At 32.4% G+C, this 14,404-nt stretch overlaps 1 long non-coding RNA gene and 1 pseudogene across 2 annotated transcripts; both read left to right on the top strand.

The window, feature by feature from the left end:
- The first annotated feature begins 537 nt into the window (after positions 1-537).
- Positions 538-6,651, top strand: LOC107892139 ((-)-alpha-terpineol synthase-like; annotated as a pseudogene).
- A 102-nt stretch (positions 6,652-6,753) lies between these two features.
- On the top strand, positions 6,754-14,191 carry LOC121206547 (uncharacterized). Of its 2 annotated transcripts, none has more exons than XR_005901591.1 (3): positions 6,754-6,793; positions 13,723-13,863; positions 13,954-14,191. It is a non-coding gene; the product is annotated as an uncharacterized lncRNA (long non-coding RNA). The 2 variants fall into 2 exon arrangements; XR_005901592.1 differs by having other exon boundaries at positions 6,756-6,778.
- Positions 14,192-14,404: the final 213 nt, after the last annotated feature.

Genomic DNA, 14,404 nt, shown 5'->3' with positions numbered 1-14,404 from the left:
ATTTTATTTAACTCAAAATATTGTGGCTAGTTTTTAAGTAAATAAAATTATAAAAATCACTCAGTTAGATATTAATCCTTAAACTTTATTCAAGATTGTTGCTAAGTCATTATGCAACATCTAATGTCTATAAACATTATGAGATCCTTACTACAATAAATAATTTCATTTAATTAAAATTGTTGTGGCTAATTCTCTAATTAAATAAAATTATTTTGATCTTTAGACATATATTCTAAAGTTTTATTGCTAAATACTTTATGCAATAAATTTAAAATTTTTATGCACCTAAAAAATATATGTAACTAATAACCAGATAATTCACATATAACAATTTACTCATTATCCATCTGAACTGATAATCGGTTAACTTATGATACTAACTCATTTCAAAATGTAATATATATATATTAAAAATAAACTATATTAATCATTTAAAACATCAATAACGAAACTGAAACCTTTATTTTTTATTTTTTTCAAGACAGCGTAATCTTTGTAACTGATTATATATATGTGGTGGTGGCATTCGTTGGTTTTTGCGCACGAAGTTTAATCAATCTTCTTGTTTTGTAAAGTAAAGAAGAGCTAATCTCTAAAGTTGAATCAATCTTTTTAAAGTTGCCTAAGTGGAGCTTTGGTCATGGCCCTTCGTCTCCTAACTGTAGCTCCTAGCAGCAGTTTCATCAGAGCAAATAGGAAAGGCACCTCCAACAGATCAAATGTCAGTAACTTGAGTGTTGTTGGAGCCTCCAAAGCTGTTGCTACGGCCAATGTTTCGGATAAAAAAAATTGTTAGACGGTCTGCTAAGTACCATCCTCCCATTTGGGAGTACGATTTTATTCAGTCGCTCAAAAGCGACTATCTGGTACATATATATATATATATATTATTTACATTAGCATGGAAATTACTTTAAAGTTACAAAGATTATATATTATGCAATTTTTTATGCAAGCTGAGAATATATTTACTACCCATGCAGGGGGAATCATTTAATGAACAAGCAATCAGACTAGTGGGAGAAGTGAGAATGATGCTTGAGAATGTTATGGACCCCTTAGAGAAACTTGAGCTGATCGATTCCTTGCAGAGGCTCGGTTTATCTTATCATTTTAAGAATGAAACCAAGAGGATTTTGGAGGATATTCATTTACGGGCTGATCAGAGCAAGGCTTTATGGAAGGAAGGAAACTTATATGCTACAGCACTTGAATTTAGGCTCCTAAGGCAGCATGGTTATAATGTAACTCAAGGTAAGAAGTGCAGATATTTTGTATAAAATAAGCTGTTGTAAAAATATAACAATTATAAACATATAAAATTTGTTATACGTGCAGAGATTTTCTCCGGTTTCATGGACGAGATGGGGAATTTCAAGTCGAGTCTCTGTAAGGACTGCAAAGGGCTTCTAAACTTGTATGAAGCTTCACATCTTTCCATGGAGGGTGAAGGTATCTTAGACATTGCAAGGGATTTCGCGGCTAAACAGCTTCAACAATATCTGAAGCAAAAGAAATTAGATGAATATGTTAGGATGCTAATGGAGCATGCGTTGGAACTTCCTCTACATTGGAGGGTGTCAAGGTTGGAAGCCAGGTGGTTTATAGATGTGTACGAGAAAAGAGAGGAAAGAAATCCTATGCTTTTGGAGCTTGCTAAATTGGACTTCAATATTGTGCAAGCCGTGCACCAGGATGATCTAAGATATGTTTCCAAGTAAGTGCATCCATGGTCTAACAAAGAATGGAATTTTATTAATTAAATACACATATATATTTGTGATCTAATCTTTTGAAATAAAACGATGGTGCAGGTGGTGGAGGGATATAGGTCTGGGAGAAAAACTACCATTTGCAAGAGACAGGTTGATGGAGAACTTTCTATGGACAATGGGCGTTGCATTTGATCCTCACTTTGGGAACCTTAGAAGAACTCTAACAAAGATTGCCGCATTAATAACAAGTACTGATGATGTGTATGGTACATTGGACGAGTTAGAACACTTCACTCAAGCTGTTGAGAGGTATGATATGACTTTTCTAAAGTTTAATATTCTTTTCCCCCACTTCGGTGATTGGATAAGGTTGGTTATCTAAAAGTCCAAATCTAAGATAATTATAGGCAAGAACTTTAAAGTTGCGTTTAATTTTTTAAATGGGATATAAATGCAATGGAGCTTCTCCCAGAATATATGAAGATATGTTTCTTTGCTCTTTACAACTCCATAAACGAAATAGCATTTGGTGATCTCAAGGAACATGGATTTCCTACCATTCCTTTCTTGAAGAAAGCAGTACTAAGTTCTCATCTTAGTTTTGATTCATCACTATTTTCCTTTAATTTTTACATATTAAAATAGAGTTATTAAGTGTTCAGTGGGCAGAGTTATGGAAATCTTACCTAGTGGAGGCAAAGTGGTATCACAGTGGATACATTCCAACATTTAAAGAGTATATCGATAATGCACGGATTTCTATTGCGGCTCCCGTAATACTATCACATGTTTTTTTCTCATCAAATGTAACAACAAAGGAGTGCTTGGAGTACTGGAAGGATGATTCCAATCTAACTTATTGCTCGTCAATGATTTTACGACTCGTTGATGATCTTGGTACATCAATGGTATGCAATATATGTACACTTCTTAGTTAATTTTTTTTGTTTGATTCATGTATTCAATATTTTTTCTGTGTATGTGTTTGTTGATTAGGATAAACCACTACAGGAAAATAGGACTTTAGCGGCGTTTTTTGCGGCGTTTTACAAACAAACGCCACAAAAAATTTAAAATACAGAGCAATAGCGGCGTCTTAAGGAAAACGCCACTAAAAACAGAGCAACAGCGGCGTTTTAGTAAAAAACGCCGCTAAAAATAGAGAATTAGCGGCGCTTTAGGTAAAACGCCGCTAAAAACCAGATCATTAGCGGCGCTTTAGGTAAAACAACGCTAAAAACCAGATCATTAGCGGCGCTTTGGGTAAAACGCCGCTAAAAACTAGATCATTAGCGGCGCTTTTGGTAAAACGCCGCTAAAAGTCATAAACCCCTAAACCCGAAAAAAATCATAAACACTTATCTTATAACCCCTAAAACAATAATTATTAAAATTTATGGTTATACAATATATTAAATATTTTCTTATATAATCGTAAAAGAGATATATAGTATTGAATTTAAAATATTGATTAAATTAATTATCATTATAGTTTAAGATATATGGTTTAGGGTTTAAGTAGGTTTATGAGTTAACTATATATGGTTTAAGATTTACGGTTTACGAGTTAACTAGTATTTGAAGGTTTATGATGAATTATGGGTTTAGGGATTATGATTTAGGGTTTAAAGGTTAGGGTTGAAGTTTACAATGGGACAATTATTAACTTCTTAGGAGATAATTTTCTTTCCAGATTCTTACATGGGATGCTATTAAGAAAGGGTGATTTTGAATGTGGAATTAGCATTTGTTGAACTATGTGGAATTAGCATTTGTTTAACTATTAGCTAGAAATTAACTGAAGAACATTTAAGATTCATGCTATTCTGTATATACGTACTCATATTATTTAATATAAGAATATAAACATATATATATGTGTGTTTTATATAATTTGTACTACACTAACATTGCCCACACAAATTCCCAATAATATGTATACGATTATGGTTTAAGGTTAGCAATTTTTAAAGTACTTTATAGTTTGGGCTTTATGGTCTAGGAGTTATGGTTGGTTTAAGGTTACCGAATAGTTTTGGGGTTTAAAGTAATTTGGGGTTAGGGGTTTTGTGTTTGTGGTCTAAGGTTTAGGGGTTTAGAGTCTCAGGTTTAGGGTTTTAAATTTAGAGTATAATTTTGGATTTTAATTTAGAAGATAAATGTATATAAGATAAATATATATATTATTATTTGAATATATATATAAATATATATATGAAAAGTGGTTTAGTGTGCAATTATGTACATGAATTCTGTAATTTGATGTAGATCTTGTAAAATATTTACGCGTTATTGATATAATAAATAGCATCATGTATTTTTTAAATTAATTTATATGCATACATAATATGTATTTTAAAATGTGTATTAAATCAAAATTAAAGTTTCAACTATAGTTAGGGTTTAAAGTGTATGTTTATTGTTTGAGGTTTAAAGTTTAAGGTATATTATTATTGAATATTTAATATTTAGAATTTTATGAGATTCTTGGGAATTTGTACTAAACCTAATATAAATATATGAAATATAGATATTATACTACACTAACATTCATCACAGTAACATTATTTAGATATAATTTAAAAGAAATTCTAAATATATAGTTTTAATTTTGATCAATTTCTATAAAATATTAAGGTATTAGCGGCATTTATACATAAAACGCCGCTAAAGATCGGAAATAGCGGCGTTTTTCAAGAAAACGCCATAAAATTTCATTGTACATTACAGTAAAACGACGTCGTTTCCTCTGAATTAGTAATGGCTTTAGCGGCGTTTCTGTAATAAACGCCACAACTCGTATTAGAACGGCGTCGTTTTGTAGTGTAGATAAAAGAGACATTAGTGGCGCTTTGCTGAAAACGCCGCAAAAGGTCTCATTACCAGCGCGTTGCTGAAAATGCCACAAAATTTCCATATTTGAAACGGCGTCGTTTTTTTCTCTCCTGAGGTTTATGCCCTTTACCCTAAATCAGTTTCATTTTTTGCTAAGTAATTTTCCCCCATTTCTGAAGCTTCCTTCCCTAAATCCCTAAAACACCACTTCTCTTTTTTCCCCAAATCATCCCCTAATTCCCAAACCCGAAATCCTTAACATTTTCCCCAAGTCCCCTTTTTTTCCCTTATTCTGTTCCCCCATCCCCAAAATCCCTAACTATTTTCCCTTTCCTCTCGTCGACGGTCATTCGCTTCATGGGTATAAAGTGGTTAGTTTTTTATTCCCCTTCAGATGAATGTGTAGTTACTTTATTACTTGCCTTTTTTTTGTTTGAAATGGTTTGAAATGGGTTTGATCTCGATGATTCTCATCATCCATAAGAAATGGAAGTACCTATCTTTTTATCTTTTCCAATCTGATTCCTTTCTTAAGGTAAGTTATATTCTTCATGTGTCCTACCCAAGGTGTAGTTTTTTTTTCGAGATTCTAAGATTTGGGTTTTGTTTACTGACTGACTTCTTATTGCTTTCCTGTCTGGATTTTTTGTTAAATTATTATTGTTATTACTATTTTTCTAATGTTGGGTTTTGAAACTTGTAACTCTATTATCGAATTCCTCTATTCATTTTCTTTCAGTTATGTGAAGAAATTGGGTGTGCTTTGACTGCTTTCTTATCCATTTGTTTATTATTTTTTATTGTTTGAATTGGAATTGTCCTGGGGTAGTTCTGCATTTATTTGCCTGGTACTGAATGTTAAAAACTGCATTTACTGTTCTGTATCCTAGAAAGGGACCTTTTGAGTTTTGAGCTTACAGGGCTGGTGTTTGGTTTTTCAATCTCTGCAGTAAAACCAGGTTTAGATGAATTTACAATTTTATTGACATTATGTTCTATTTCACCATTCTTGAATTATGTGAAGATTCTTTCTAATTTTCTCCTCGGCTGTCTCTAGAGTCTAGCCTAGTATTGATTTTTCCTTTTCAAGCATTTTGAATCAAATAAAAGAATTTTAGCATGCAAGAAAAAGACACTTTACTTGCTTGCGAGAGTAATTTTTCATGGTCTTTTGGGAACCTACACATTGGGTTATTAACCTGTTCATGTCTAGTTCTGTGTGAATCATTTTATCCTCACTTGTTTCCTGTTGGTTTCTTTTTAGTTTCATACCCTCCATACTACCAAAAAGGAAGTGCTCTGTGAGACAAAGTCAAAAGTTCTAAGATATTTTTTTCATTATAAAGTTTTTGTTCACCAAACCTAGAACTTAATAAAAATGATGGTTGTGAAATTTTATAAAAAATGTTACTGAAATGTTGGTAATGAACCAAAAAGAAGAGAATTGCCTGCCATGCTGAAAATTCTTGATGAGAGTTAAGAGAACAAGAGGTGGCTATTGTCCTTAAACGAAATTGTTAGTATTGGAGTTTTTTTCTTTTTCTTTCTGTATTTAGAATATTGATATTATTTCCTATGATGCTCTGATTCATGTGTGAGTGGGAATGAGCATGCTAGCTAGTATTTGCTTGTACTTATTCTGAAACTTGTTTTCAGATGTAGGATAATGTGTTCGATTTGGGCACTTTAGGAAAGTCAAGGTTTGAAGAAACAGCTGACTGGATTTGCTAATTGTGTTATGTGCCTTGTATTTACAATTTTTTTTGCAGAGATGGAAGTCCTTTGTATGCTCATAAAAGATTTTGTATTTTTTTGCAGAAATGGTTTGAAAAGATGTGCAGTTTTGCCAGATTTTGCTGAGGTGTACAGCTTCATTTACTGCTTCCTGCTCCTCCTGCAAGTATTGGTTCAACTGAAGCTGCCATTTAATCTTCGAATTAAAATTTGGTACTGATATAGTTAAAGTTTTTATATTTGCTTAAACTGAAATATATTTGGTGCTACTCTTATAATCTTACATTTGTTCTAGGTACTATCGAGCACCTGAAATAATAATTGGTGCAACTAAATACACCACGGCCATTGACATTTGTTCTAGGTACGTACAGGTCGTTCAGTTGCTAAATTTTTTTCCTTATTTCTATGCATTTTCACTTTAAATTACTTAACACATATTACTTTTTGGACTCCAGCCTCTGTTTGCTGGTGAGAGTGGAGTAGACCAGGTACGTTTTATTAAGGTACGTTTTAAATATTTTAAAGATTCAAAGTATATAGGCTGGAAACCTGACCTTATAGTATTAATTATTTGAAGTATGAATAAGTATGAATTAATTTTATTACCATATATGTAGCTTGCTTGTCCATTATAATTACAACAATAGCTGGCCTTCTCTCCAACCTTATTTTAAATATTTTAAAGATTCAAAATAATAGGCTGGAAACCTGACGGGTTGCCTTATATCGAGCTGCAAGATATAATGGATCCTCCCTAGGTGTAACAACGCCACGTATGATGAATCTTAAAAAATCAAAGAAGAATTGAAAAAAGTTCTATCGCTATTGAATATTTATATAACCTTAATTTATTTCCAATTTACTTATAAAAATTAAACTACGATTCTTTCTTGATATTATTATATTCAAATTACTATTTTGTTAGATTAAACATGTTTGATTTTAATATTTATTATTTTTAAATGTCTTTAAAAGTTATAACTAATTTTTATCAAAATAGTATTAATTATTATTTGAAGTTTTGCATACATTGATCAATTTCTGGCTCTTTTTCTTTGGATACATGGTTCTCTTGATACTAAATACTCAGGTACTTTCTGCATATTCTGTGATTCTTATTAGATAAGTTATATATCAACAATTATGTTAGTTTCCATCAAGGCCTCTGTAAACATAAAGTTGGTATTCTGGTTAGGAGAAGTTAATGTTTATGAGTTTTGTGGAGTATGATTTTGCACATGCAAAGTTGGTTTGTTTCAATCTGTGCATTTTCATGTTTACATAATAATGGTGATTCCATTTTGGTTATTTAGATGTTCTTTTGGTCTGTTTTCATGTTTCTATCCAACTTATGTGTTTAGTGCGGACTTAGATTGATTTAAGAGTTTATTGCTATCTTGTTGCTCACGTTTTATATTGTTGAATTCCTCTATTCATTTTCTTTCAGTTATGTGAAGAAATTGGCTGTGCTTTGACTGCTTTCTTATCCATTTGTTTATTATTTTTTATTGTTTGAATTGGAATTGTCCTGGGGTAGTTTTGCATTTATTTGCCTGGTACTGAATGTTAAAAACTGCATTTACTGTTCTGCATCCTGGAAAGGGACCTTTTGAGTTTTGAGCTTACTGGGCTGTTGTTTGGTTTTTCAATCTCTGCAACAAAACCAGGTTTAGATGAATTTACAGTTTTATTGACATTATGTTCTATTTCACCATTCTTGAAATTATGTGAAGATTCTTTCTAATTTTCTCCTCGGCTGTCTCTAGAGTCTAGCCTAATATTGATTTTTCCTTTTCATGCATTTTGAATCAAATAAAATAATTTTAGCATGCAAGAAAAAGACACTTTACTTGCTTGTGCGAGTAGTTTTGCCAGATTTTGCTGAGGGGTACAGCTTCATTTACTGCTTCTTGCTCCTCCTGCAAGTATTGGTTCAACTGAAGCTGCCATTTAATCTTCGAATTAAAATTTGGTACTGATATAGATAATTTTTTATATTTTCTTAAACTGAAATATATTTGGTGCTACTCTTATAATCTTACATCTGTTCTAGGTACTATCGAACACCTGAAATAATATTTGGTGCAACTAAATACACCACAGCCATTGACATTTGTTCTAGGTACGTACAGGCCGTTCAGTTGCTAAATTTTTTTCCTTATTTCTATGCATTTTCACTTTAAATTACTTAACAAATATTACTTTTTGGACTCCAGCCTCTGTTTGCTGGTGAGAGTGGAGTAGACCAGGTACGTTTTATTAAGGTACGTTTTAAATATTTTAAAGATTCAAAGTATATAGGCTGGAAACCTGACCTTATAGTATTAATTATTTGAAGTATGAATAAGTATGAATTAATTTTATTACCATATATGTAGCTTGCTTGTCCATTATAATTACAACAATAGCTGACCTTCTCTCCAACCTTATTTTAAATATTTTAAAGATTCAAAGTATATAGGCTGGAAACCTGACGGGTTGCCTTATATCGAGCTGCAAGATATAATGGATCCTCCCTAGGTGTAACAGCGCCACGTATGATGAATCTTAAAAAATCAAAGAAGAATTGAAAAAAGTTCTATCGCTATTGAATATTTATATAACCTTAATTTATTTCCAGTTTACTTATAAAAATTAAACTACGATTCTTTCTTGATATTATTATATTCAAATTACTATTTTGTTATATTTAAAATGTTTGATTTTAATATTTATTATTTTTAAATGTCTTTCAAATTTATAACTAATTTTTATCAAATAGTATTATTAATTATTATTTGAAGTATGAATAAGTTTTTATATTTTGGTTCAACTTAAGTATTATTTGATTCAACTTAAGTATGAATTAATTTTATTACCATATATGTAGCTTGTTTGTCCATTCCTTATTTTAAATATTTTAAAGATTCAAAGTATATAGGCTGGAAACCTGACGGGTTGCCTTATATCGAGCTGCAAGATATAATGGATCCTCCCTAGGTGTAACAACGCCACGTATGATGAATCTTAAAAATTCAAAAAGAATTGAAAAATGTTCTATCGCTATTGAATATTTATATAACCTTAATTTATTTCCAGTTTACTTATAAAAATTAAACTACGATTCTTTCTTGATATTATTATATTCAAATTACTATTTTGTTATATTAAACATGTTTGATTTTAATATTTATTATTTTTAAATGTCTTTAAAATTTTGTTTTATTAATAAGATTTCCAAAAAAGTTCTATGGAGCTTATAAATAATTCTATTGACCTTAAAAAAGAATTAAAAATTTCAACGACTGAATGGCCAATTATAAATTATTTTATCAACATAACATTATTGATCAAATATATTATAAGTAATTTTTATCAAAATAGTATTAATATTGATCATTACTTAAATAAATTACATAACTCACATAACGTACATAACAACTTACATAACTTAACTAATACATGTAGTTTAATCTAATAATTTCCTTAAAAGCATATAGTTTAAAAGTTCAAATTTCATAACTTACATAATCTACATATCTTACATAAAACATAAATATATATCATATCAAGACTTACATAATAAACAACTTACCCGTGAAACTTATTGCCAACTTTAGACTTCAACAACTACGAAATGGATAGGACTTGGATGAATTTCTCAAGGGCAAGCAACGAGTATCAAAATGGAGTGCAATCTTTTTTAGATTTTGCATTTCACAATTCAAGCCAAGAGAATATGATTCTTTGCCCGTGTAAGAAGTGTGGCAATATCTATTGGCATTATCGTGAAGTTGTCTACGAACATCTAATTGTTGATGGCTTCATTTAGGGGTATAAAAAATGGAATTTCCATGGAGAGTGTATAACTAGTGGAGCCTCTTTGACGATTAATCCAGGTTATCCTTATAATGGTTACCGTCAGCATGTTAGAGAAGATGACATGGAAGGTATGATGCGGGATGCATTTAATATGCGGAGTGAAAGTTTCCAATCATTTCCACCAAACTATGTTGCATCTGATGATTATAATATTGGTGGGAATACTTTTATGGAAACGAGAAGAAGTGTACCGGATGAACAACCGAATGAAGAAGCAGCGAAGTTCTACACGTTACTTGGTGAAATGAATGAAGAACTTTATGAGGGATCAAAATTTTTGAAAATGTCATTCTATATTCGCCTTTTCCACTTAAAATGTTTGGGAGGGTGGACCGGAAACTCTTTGACAATGCTGTTAGAGCTTTTAAGAGAAATGTTCCCATTTGCAAAAATCCCTCAATCATGTAAAGACATGAAGAAAGTGATAAAAGATTTGGGCCTTGGGTACAACAAAATTCATAGTTGCCCAAATGATTGCATGTTGTATTGGGGTGATCGGAGAAATCAACAGTCTTGTCATGTTTGCGGTAAATCTCGTTGGATGAATAGAGATGCAGAAGATGTTAATGAGGATAAATATGGGCCACAGTCAAGAAGGAAGCCGAACAAGATTTTGTGATATTTCCCGCTAATCCCAAGGCTTCAAAGGCTATTCATGTCGTCAAAGACAGCTGAGTTTATGACGTGGCATCATGATCAACGAATGGATGATGGATTATTAAGGCATCTTGCAGATTCTTTTGCATGGAAATCATTTGACAATAAATTTCCAAGCTTTGCAAGTGATCCTCGGAGTGTAAGGCTCGAGTTAGCATCTGACGGATTTAATCCTTTTAAAATCATGAGCACCTCGTACAGTACTTGGCCTGTGGTCATTGTTCCTTATAATTTGCCTCCATGGCTCTGCATGAAGCAATCTTCTTTGATATTATCTATGATTATCCCCGGAGAGAAAGGCCCCGGAAATGATATTGACATATATCTGCAGCCACTTATTGAAGAGTTAAAACAATTATGGGCAGGTGTTGAGACGTATGATGTATTGAGAAAGGAGAACTTTTACCTACGTGCTGCTTTGATGTGGACAATTAATGATTTCCCGGCATATGTGAATTTATCGGGTTGGAGTACCAAAGGACGTTATGCTTGTCCTTGTTGTGCTGCTCAAACGTGTTCACAGTGGTTATATAATGGGAAGAAGTTCTGCTATATGGGGCATCGTCGGTGGTTAGATGAAAATCATAGATATAGATTTCAGAAGGCTTTATTTGACGGTACTGAAGAGTTGAAAAAAGCTCCTGAGCAGACCATTGGATCTGAAATCTTATTCATGTTAAAAGATATGGATTTCAGTTACGGGAAGCTGAATCAACCATCTAATAGGCAAACAAATAGACGATCGAGGGATGAATCTGATGATGAATCTGACGAGGAGGATGACCCTAATGAGGAGGACTTGTGGAAGAAAAGAAGTATTTTTTTTGAGTTGCCTTATTGGAAGCATCACATATTACGCCACAATCTTGATGTGATGCATATTGAGAAGAATGTCTGCGAGAACATCATCCGGACAATTTTAAACGTCAATGGTAAATCAAAAGATAATCTTCAAAGTCGACTTGATTTAGTTCACATGAGAATTAGGCGTGATCTTCATCCCCAAGTACTTCTTAATGGAAAATATTGGTTACCGCCTACAATTTTTGCAATGTCAAAGGAAGAGAGAGAAATGTTCTGCACGGTGTTGAAGGATATAAAGGTTCTGGATGCGTATTCATCAAATATATCTCGATGTGTAAGTCTTAAAGATCGAAGACTATATTCATTAAAATCACATGACTATCACATCCTGATGCAAGATCTACTTCCAGTTGCTTTACGGTGATGTATGTTAAAGAAGGTAACGTCCTGTATAATTGAGCTGTCCAATATAATGAAAGCAATTTGTGGCAAAGTTCTAAATGTTGAAGAACTTGAAAAAGTACAAGTTCGAGCCGCTTTGACATTATGCAATTTGGAGAAGATCTTTCCACCTTCCTTCTTCACTATTATGGTGCACCTTGTCATTCATCTCCCTCGTGAAGCAATAATTGGTGGGCCGGTTTTCTATCGTTGGATGTATCCAATTGAAAGGTGCTAATTTATTTCAAAGGCATTCACCTTTATACCTATAGTTACCAGTTTTGATAATGTTGTATATGGTGTTTAGGTTCCTAAGCAAATTGAAGTCTTATTGCCGTAACAAGCGTTATCCGGAAGGATCAATTGCTGAAGGCTACTTGGCAGAGGAGTGTATGACATTCTGTTCTAGATATTTAGATGTTGAAACAAGATTGAATAAACCAAGTAGAAATGCCGGACTCAATGATCTTAACTTGGACAAAACTTATTTATTTCAAAGTTATGGAGAACCAATCGGCAAAGTTGAAATTGTAGAATTAGATGACCGATCTTGGATACAAGCACATAGATATGTTCTTTTCCACCACGATGCACTTGAAAAATTACGCAAGTAAGTTCTAGAATATGATAAATATTCTTCTTTTTTGATTTGTTTATTTTTTAACGAATTAAACATGTGTTTAACATAGTGAGTACAAACAAATCTTAAGATCTCGTCCACGCTCATGAAGATTACAACATCGCGAGATTAATAGGTTATTCGTAGAATCTTTTCATGAATGGTTAAGCCAAACGGTATGCAACTCAACATTTTGTTGACAAATAATAATGTTTTCTCATAACATTTATAATTACTCAATTTACTTTCGATTCAATAGGTTTGGAGTGGGAATATCGTTAATGACGAAGTTAAATGGCTTTCCCAAGGTCCGAATCGAGTAGTAAAAAGATATAGTGGCTTCATCATGAATGGATTCAGATTTCATACCAAATATCGCGAGAGATTGAGGAGAACTCAAAATTGTGGAGTAGTTGTTAATTCTTTAATTACAAGTTACGCTAGTGCTAGGGACAGTAATCCTATCGAGGGAAATGTTGAGTATTATGGACTTCTAACCGACATTATTGAGGTGGATTATTATGGAAAATGGAAAGTTGTCTTATTTCGACGTGATTGGGCTGATGCTAATACTGCTCGCGGAATTAAAAATGATCAGTTTGGTTTTACAATGGTGAATTTCTCTCGATTAATTCACACTGGAGAACAATTGATAGACGAGCCGTATGTATTTTCTTCTCAAGTTAAACAAGTTTTTTACTCGAAAGATCCAATTGATGAGGGTTGGTACGTTGTACTCCGAAACACCCCTAGAGACTTGTTTGACATGGGGAATGGAAGTAGAGATGACATCGGTGAAAGATCAGAAACTTTGCCTTTTCCAGAACAAGACTTAGATGAAAATATCCCTAGTACTAGTACACAATTTCAATGGGTTCGTCAGGATGTAGACGAAGATATTTACGATTTTTGATGTAGTAAGATTTTATGATTTTTTATTTATATGTATTGTTACAATATTAACATTGGTCATGTTATATAATTTAACTATTTTATATTTACTATTATTGTTATTTCTTACTAAAATTTTATCTATTTTATGTGTTGCAGGAAAAATGCCTAGAAGAAGATTAAGAGATCTTAGTATTGTATAGAATACTAACAATTCGGAAGAAGTAAGTACTGAACAGCAGACAGTTGTTGGATCTTCAAGCGTGCCGGAGACACTTGACGAGTCTGTGGAAATTCAAAGTAATGTTAAGTTTATTTTACAAATTGTATTAAATTTTATTACTGATTTATTTTTAAATTTCAATATAGTAATAATTTATTATTTTTCAGCTGAAAATGGTGGGACGCGCAGAGGTCGAGGACGTATGCTCCTAACAGATTTATATAACTTAAATTCTGTCGAGCGTGTCAAAGTAACTAGAAACAGCCATGGTCAGCCTATTGGACAAGAAGCTCGACTTTTAGTAGGCTATTTGGGAATTATAGCACGAAATGCCAATATGTTGCCCATCAACTACGAATCATGGCATAACATGCCTGATAGCAATAAAAATCAAGCTCTCTCTAATATTAAGGTAACAAAACGTTAATGTAATTATAATCCTTTTGTTTAAGTTTCATTTATATTTACTTCCTAAACTTGTGTTTTTTAGGATAGGTTTGCTTTAGAGGTCTCTGATGCCTATATCAAGAAGGCATTGGGTAAAAAATGGAGAGACAATAAAATCATTTTGAAAAAAGAATATTTTAAAAAACCCATAAGCCTCGAAGAAAAATTGCA

The sequence above is a fragment of the Gossypium hirsutum genome, chromosome A09, assembly GCF_007990345.1.
Source record: "Gossypium hirsutum isolate 1008001.06 chromosome A09, Gossypium_hirsutum_v2.1, whole genome shotgun sequence".
Lineage (NCBI taxonomy): Eukaryota > Viridiplantae > Streptophyta > Magnoliopsida > Malvales > Malvaceae > Gossypium > Gossypium hirsutum.
This window is presented reverse-complemented; position numbering and strand designations above follow the sequence as displayed.